This window comes from Zeus faber (genome assembly GCF_960531495.2).
Source record: "Zeus faber genome assembly, chromosome: 14".
NCBI classification, from domain to species: Eukaryota; Metazoa; Chordata; class Actinopteri; order Zeiformes; family Zeidae; genus Zeus; species Zeus faber.
In genome coordinates this window covers 28,941,960-28,949,459 of record NC_137200.1, presented here as the reverse complement: position 1 = coordinate 28,949,459, position 7,500 = coordinate 28,941,960, and positions in this window count along the sequence as shown.

The following is a 7,500-nucleotide window of genomic DNA, read 5'->3' as shown; positions in this document are numbered from 1 at the left end:
CTCATTTTCTGCCATAACTATGACAGGAAGAGGCCACGTGACCAGTTGTAGTTCCAGTTTTCCTGGACCTAATTCACTGTTTTTAAATACACGTTGTCGTCCAATGTTCATGGTTTTGTGTAAATGTTGTTTGGTTTTATGTTTAATTGTCTCACCCGTGGTGAATCTCCCCCTCTTGGAGTTGTGATAAGCTGTGTATAGACCCAAACATAAATAGTTCTCCAAAGAGGGGGGTTGCTGGTGATTCTGTATAACCAAATACTGTGCTCTTGTCATCCTATCGGTCGTCCACATGACAGAGTTATTGCAGCAGTTCTTGATGATTTAAGAATTAATAATGAGTTGTATTGCAGGTTGAGAAGTTGAATCCACTTGCAGACTAGCTCTGTCCTCTATATCCGAGGCTTTGCGGATAATAAACAGCTCTTAGACGTTGTTTAATTCCCAATTTTTGCAGAATTAATTTTACTGTTTTGTCCACGAACTCTTTCCCATTATCTGAAGATATGCAATCTGGAATTCCCTACCTGCTTTTGACCTCACGACCCAAAAACTTGGCAACTGACTGAGCATCTTTACGCTTGGTTGGACATGCTTCAGTCCCCCGTGAAAATCTATCCACGACCACTAACATGTATCTTTTACCTCCTACTGGTCTTATCATGTCAACAAAATCCACAACCAACTCACGCATGGGACCTGTCGGAGTTGGAATGTGACCGTGTGGACCCATCACACCCCTCCAAACATTGTTTTTAAGACCGATTGTACATCTGCCTCTGACATAATCAATTTGCTCAAGCAAGTACGGTGCCCAAAAACCATACTCATAAACTTTCTTCTTACCTCCCCCCTTGCAACATGGGCTAACCCATGTGCTTCCTGAATCATCAGACCAAGTAGGTCGGGGGTGCTACCATCAGTCCTTCATGATTTCTCCACATGCTTCTGCTCAAATCCTTCAGCCACCATTAAAGTCATATGTGGCACACTTTTCTCAATGTCACGCTCTTTATCAAGATAATCATCAGTGTTTATCTTCATAGCTGCTCCTTGACTTCCTCATTCCACCACCAAGAATCCTCTTCTTTCGGGTGCTCCCCTTAGGGGGCGGCGCAGTGCATTATCTACCTACAATACCTTCTGTTCTGCTCATCGATAAACCTTCTCTTTGGCCTTTTTATCCTCATTCTTCTTATCCACCAACTGTATTTGGTTGAGTTTTCTGAGAGTCTCCTGGTCCTTTTCCTTCTGGTCATGATCCTTTCTCCGATATAGCTCCACTTGATGTGCTATGTGATCTGTATAAACACCTTTGGTCCTGCATCCAAGTCCAACCGCTTCTACCAATTTGCTCCTCACTTTAAGAGGCAGCCTCCAACAGCACACATTGAGCACTGGGGTTTCCCGTGGTGGCCGGTCCCTGGCGAGTCAGTGTGGACGCGTGGTTGTCCGGGGGGCAGTTGGGTGGGCGGCTCCTCCCGGCCTGGCTGGAGTCCTTACGGCTCGCGCCTGGTGGCTTGGCTTGTGATGTGCTGCACCTGGCGGGGCTGTGGAGAGCATAATGGGGCGGGCGGCTCGAGCGGGGTGTCAGTCTGCCGGCGGTCCGTACCTTGCGCCCGTGGCCCGGGATCTGTGCCTGTGGCTGCGTCTTGTGCCTGCGCCCGGGGGTTGGTTGTATGTGAGCGTCCCTGGGGTGCAGGGCCTCCTTGTACTACCTTGGAATTGGTCATGCTCCTCGGGCTGGGCACGGGAATTGCTCCACGGCCCTCTGGCTTCTCTGGGGCCCCGGGGGTCATCCGTGGCCGCAGGGCGGGGTACCCGGGGATCTCCTGCAGCCGGGGGTTGTCCGCGGGGCCGTGGAGTTCGGGCGGCTTCGGGGCCCCTTGCGCTGCCTGGAGGCGCAGCAACATAATACGGACCTTCTACACCAGTACCAATGGGGATAAGTCATGTACACCCACCACTGGACATCTTACACACACGCACGCACACATGCACTCACGCACCCCAGCAACCGGGGGTGCTTTCCCCTCCTTTCCTCCCTTATTTACTGCCATAACTTTGACAGGAAGAGGCCACGGGACCAGTTGTAGTTCCAGTTTTCCTGGACCTAACTGGACCTAAATTCAGTTTTTCCAATACATGTTGTCATCCAATGTTCATGTTTTTGTGAAAATGTTGGTTGTTTCATGTAACATGTTTATTTGTCTCACCGTGGTGATTCTCTCCCTCTTGGAGCAGTGATCAGTTGTTATAGATCCAAACATGATGAATAGTTCTCCAAAGAGGGGGGTTGGTGGTGGCTCTCCATAACCAAAAACTGTGCTTTTGTCATTCTACAGGGCATCCACAGGACAGAGTTATTGCAGCAGTTCTTGATGATTTAAGAATTAATTAAGAGTTTCATTGCAGGTGGAGAACTTGAACTCCTCTTGCAGACTAACTCTGTCCTGGATGCAAATTGCATGAAAATACTCTATGTTGTATGCCCCAGCATGCTGACAGCACAGGTTAAAAAAAAAAGAAAAAGAAGAGGCAGCCTCTTCTGTATTTTGGCTCGGAGAATTGATTTCTCCATTTGATTCAAATCTGGATCATTTCCTGTGATATTTGTCCACACTTGATGAACCCTTGACACATAAGCTCTTGGGCTTTCTTGTGGGCCCAATGACTCACCAAAGATCTTGTCTGGGTGTACGTTTGTCGGGAATGCATCTCTCAATGCTCTCCACATCCGACCTCCGCTTGCAGCAAACAATTCTGGGTCATATACTGCAGTTGCCACATATCTGTTAGGGCCTGCCTCCTGCAGGATCTCCTCCATCGCTGGGACTCCAATAAGGCTACCAGAAGTCTCTTAATATCTCCCATGGCTGCCTGTGTTCCCACCAAAACCTCTTCCAGCTTTGAGGTCCACGGATGTGCTCCATCATTTTTATTTATTTTATTTTATTTTAATATGAATTTATTTATTTATATATATATTTATATATTATTTATTTTCTTCTATCATACTAAGAAAGAAGAGAGAGAAAAGGGAGCTTCTTCTCAACTCCCTCTTGTCAGGGGGAGTTGGACAAGTTCCACTCTGTATGAAGCACCACCCCTTGCTCCATCTCTTAAATTTAGGCCCAACTTCCAGTTTGCACAAGTCGTCAGCGAACATCGTGTTTTAGCTCCCCGTCTGAATAGCCCAGCCTAATGCAGTTACGCACAGAGTCATAAATCAAAGCTGGTTCCTTTCACTAAGCAGCCGAAACACAAAACCTCTTCTCTTGCATCAAAAACCCAGCTTTTCCTTTTATTTCACCAATACTATGTGCTCCTTTAACCAACAGAACTCACAGCAAACACTGTCACACACTCCAAGCACAAAGAGAAAAAACTCACACACCAACCAAACAATTCACAAATCCTACCCATAATTCAGAGCAGGAGAATCTCTTTTCTTTTCTGAACGTGTACATGCATGTGTAGGCAAACTGTTTCTGGGGATTCCTTCTAGTCCTTCTCTCAAGAAGGCTCATTTTGTTCTCAAATATATAAAGTCCTGTGAAGGTTCATATCCTTTATCAACTGTATAAAACGTCCTTGAAAGAAAAAGGCTCATATATTTTAATCAAATGTCCTTAATGAAAAAGGCCTTTAACTTGTTACGGTTTTGCTTCGTTTTTCATCTTTTTCATCTTACTTTAGGCTTTTAACTTTTATCTCTTTTTCACTTTTCATCTTTTTCATCTTCATTCATATAATTTTATTTTGTGTCAATTCACATGGCCAGGGTTTTTTCCTCTTTGTTCTTCCTACCTAGACTTGACTATATTATATTTTCATTCTGCCAACTTTCACGCAGCATTTAATGTACACATAACTTACTTTTTAAGGAGATACGGGCCCTGTCTCCATTAATCTTGCATGGTTATTTAAATAACTTTTGGCTACGAGTTCTGCCATTCTACAATTACTTTTTACTTCTACTTTCTCCACATCTTTTAAGCCTTTATCTTTTACTTTTAACTTCATCTTTTATTTCACTCGTCTCTATTCTCTATTTCAACTTAATTCTCTCTTTCTTCGTTCATTATTCTCTCATTCCCCTTATTTACGTCTTTTACAACTTAATAAACCCCAGTTTAGACGGAAACTCACTTCACACATCAACACATCATCTCCATCTCCGCACAATCTGTTCTTGTCAGTGCAGCCTCAAAACACTACCGCTTCAAGAACCACACACAGCTCAATTTGTGAGAAAACACTCACCCTGAGAGTGGTTATTCGCTGGAGCAGGCAGCATCGGCAGATGAGGCCCAGTAGATCCTAGTTTGTGACGCCACTTTGTAGTTTCTTGATGAATTTGATGTGTTGATGAAGAAGGAGAGACCGCTGACGCTGACTTGAGTAAAATAATAGATTTATTACAAAAGAACAGCATCAGACCAGACTTTCCTAGGACGTCCAGGAGAGAACCGAGCCGGATGGATTCTCTGTCGAATGTCACTTGGGCATTTTTCTTTTATGCCTGCCCACAGACAACATTTACCATTTGGTTCCCCTACATAGGTCACAGATCACATTTCACTTCCCTTATCACCTGTTCCCCTGATGATGTGCTCTCTCTGTACCCCTCGACTCACCCGGTCGGAAAGGAGCTACCAAGCACCGGTAAGGCTACAATTGGGTAGATATCAGGCTTTGCTGGACTCGGGCAGCAACGCCTGCTTCGACCCGGGGCTTTGGTGGAGGCATCACAGGTGGATGTTTGTTGTGCGCATGGGTATTCACACGTATCCGATGGTCTGGCTCGAGACTCTTATTTTATAACAATATCAATTGTAGTATTTAAGAACCAGATCACATTCCATCCTCAACCAACCTGTGCAGAGATAAGGATAACCCCAGGGGGGGCTTAAAAGAGCATTGTGTGTTTGTCTTATTGCAAAGTAGCATTATGTCTGTGAGCGGAGTTTGACTGATCAGAACACTGATTTGAAGCAAAACTGTATCTTTCTCTTTATTCTGCAGAATAAATATCTTAAATACTCTCAGTTTTGTTATCCTGTAGCGGGCAGATTAACCTCACCGATCACAAAGGGGAATTTCTCCAACACGTACCATATTGTTTAAAAGGACAGTAGAAACTCTCGCCATGTTGGCGCACCACGGCCAGAAAGACTCCGTCTCCCTCCCTAAACCCTTACCTGTGGGCCCTAACTCCCACAGTATGATGATTGGTATTGGTATGATGATTGGTATTGGTATGATGATTGTTATTGGTATGATGATTGGTATTGTTATGATGATTGGTATTAGGAACCCTGGTGAGGATAGTCATTAATCCATTAGAGCTTGGGTTCAGGTTCAAGATACACTGGGAGGTGTGCAAGTATATATTACGATATAGTTACAGGCTTGAAGAATTTTCATATTGATTAAGATTATTCCAATTCTTATTCTCTAGTGTATAGAACAGATATGTTCATTTGTACAGCACATCTCATACACAAGGGAAAAAATACATTATATAAAAGCAAAGAAGAATAAAAGCATACAAATAAAAACCGATACATCAAAAAATCACAGAGATGACAGGTTAAAGCGCAATCAGAGGAAGCTTTATTCGTCACACAAACCACAACACATTCACTGATGGGGACCAACACACACTTACAATGGGGATGGTGAAACTCATTTTCTGCTTTTGACCCATCCTGGCTTGTCCTTCCTCCTGGGGGGCAGCCAGGAGCAGTGGGCAGCGTTCAGCCCATTTGTGCCCGGGGACCTGGTTACCATGTTCTGCATGTTTATGGTGGGGGTCCTTACTGACGTTACATGGAGGAAACCCTATGTGAGCACGGGGAGAACATGCAAACTCCACACAGAAAGGACCCTCATCGGGAGATAACCCACTGGAGCACTACGCCCCAGGTGGGAATTAAACCCAGGACCTTTTTGCTGTGAGGCAGCAGTGCAATGCACTGTGCCACCATACCCACATTTCAGGCCTACCCTCTGAGATTAGTTCAAACAGATTGGTTTAAATGACATACAGCTAAATAGTTAGGAATCAAAAGAAAGTTATGAATACACCTGGCTTAATGCTTTGCCAGTTTATTGATCACATACATATACAGTACATACATTCATACATAATTTCACCAGGTATTCATCATGCCTCATGGAATTCCTTATTAATTATTTCTATTCTAATATTTATTTGTGTTTAGGTTGATGATGGGCTGGAGCCTGCCACACTACAAACAGTATTCAAAGCAACATTCAACTGGCTAGAAGAAATGTATTACTTAATATCATTATTTTTTTTTTTTTTTGAAAAGTTGCTGGTTGCCAATGATTGTCACCATTTTATGGTAACAGAACCAATACACAGACTATAATCAGGTAAATCTCAATGCCCTGATTATATGGTCTTCTATTTTTAATGAGGAAAAATGTGTATTTTAAATGCCAGATGTCACAAACCTGACAGGCTGCCATCAGCCTAGACCTACATGAAAAAGAAAAGTTGATACAGAAATCGGATGTATTGAAGACATTCGTTCAGCACTGATCAAATATGGGAGTTAAAACCTATTTACTCTACATTCAATCAATAATAGTTTCAGTATTTAGTGCAAAGCCACAACTGGCGCATGGCGTCTCAGGGTGAGATGCCGCATGAAGATCGGTCTGATGTTTGAGTCTCTCAAACCGTAGATAAGAGGGCTGAAACTCCTGGGCAGGCTGACCACGACGATGAATAACATGTAATTAATCCAGACTAAGGTTTCGACGTTCACTTTTAATTTGATGGCGTACATTATGGTAAAGAACAAGAAAGACAACATAATCAGACCCTGCTGGATAAAGTGCAACAGCACCGTCTTCTGCGCCTTTTTGTTTAAGGCTTTTTCTGAGGTGGAGGAAGCGGTTCTGGCCGCCAGGATCACTCCGATGTAAGCACTGAGGATGGACAAACTCACCAACAGAAACAGTATACCGGTGAAGGCCTTCTCAAAGTCCCTAAATATCTGTAGATGGAACACAGCACTCTTCATGCAGAACACCTTAATGGGATTACTATATTGTGAGGAGTCCATAATGCCCAACAGGAGGAATCTGGTCAAGGTGATGATACAGGAAACAGCCCACATCAACGCTATGGCTGTAACGGTGCTTCTCATGGTGACCAAGCTGGGATACCTCAGTGGCAAGCACACAGCGGCAAATCTCTCCAAAGACATCACAGCCAGGTTGAACGGTGAGATGTCGTTGGCAAGAAGCGTGACAATTAGAATTATCATGCACAGAGAGGTTCTAGTGTACACTCTGTTCGAGGCAATGAAGTACATCAACTGACTCATGAGCAGCAGGATTGTGTCCGCGAAGAGGAGATTGTAGAGCAGAAGGTAACGTGAGGTTTCCCGGAACATCGCCTTGGACCTCAGTGTGTACAGCATAATGCAGTTAATGTAGAGCATGGTGAGACAGGGTAAC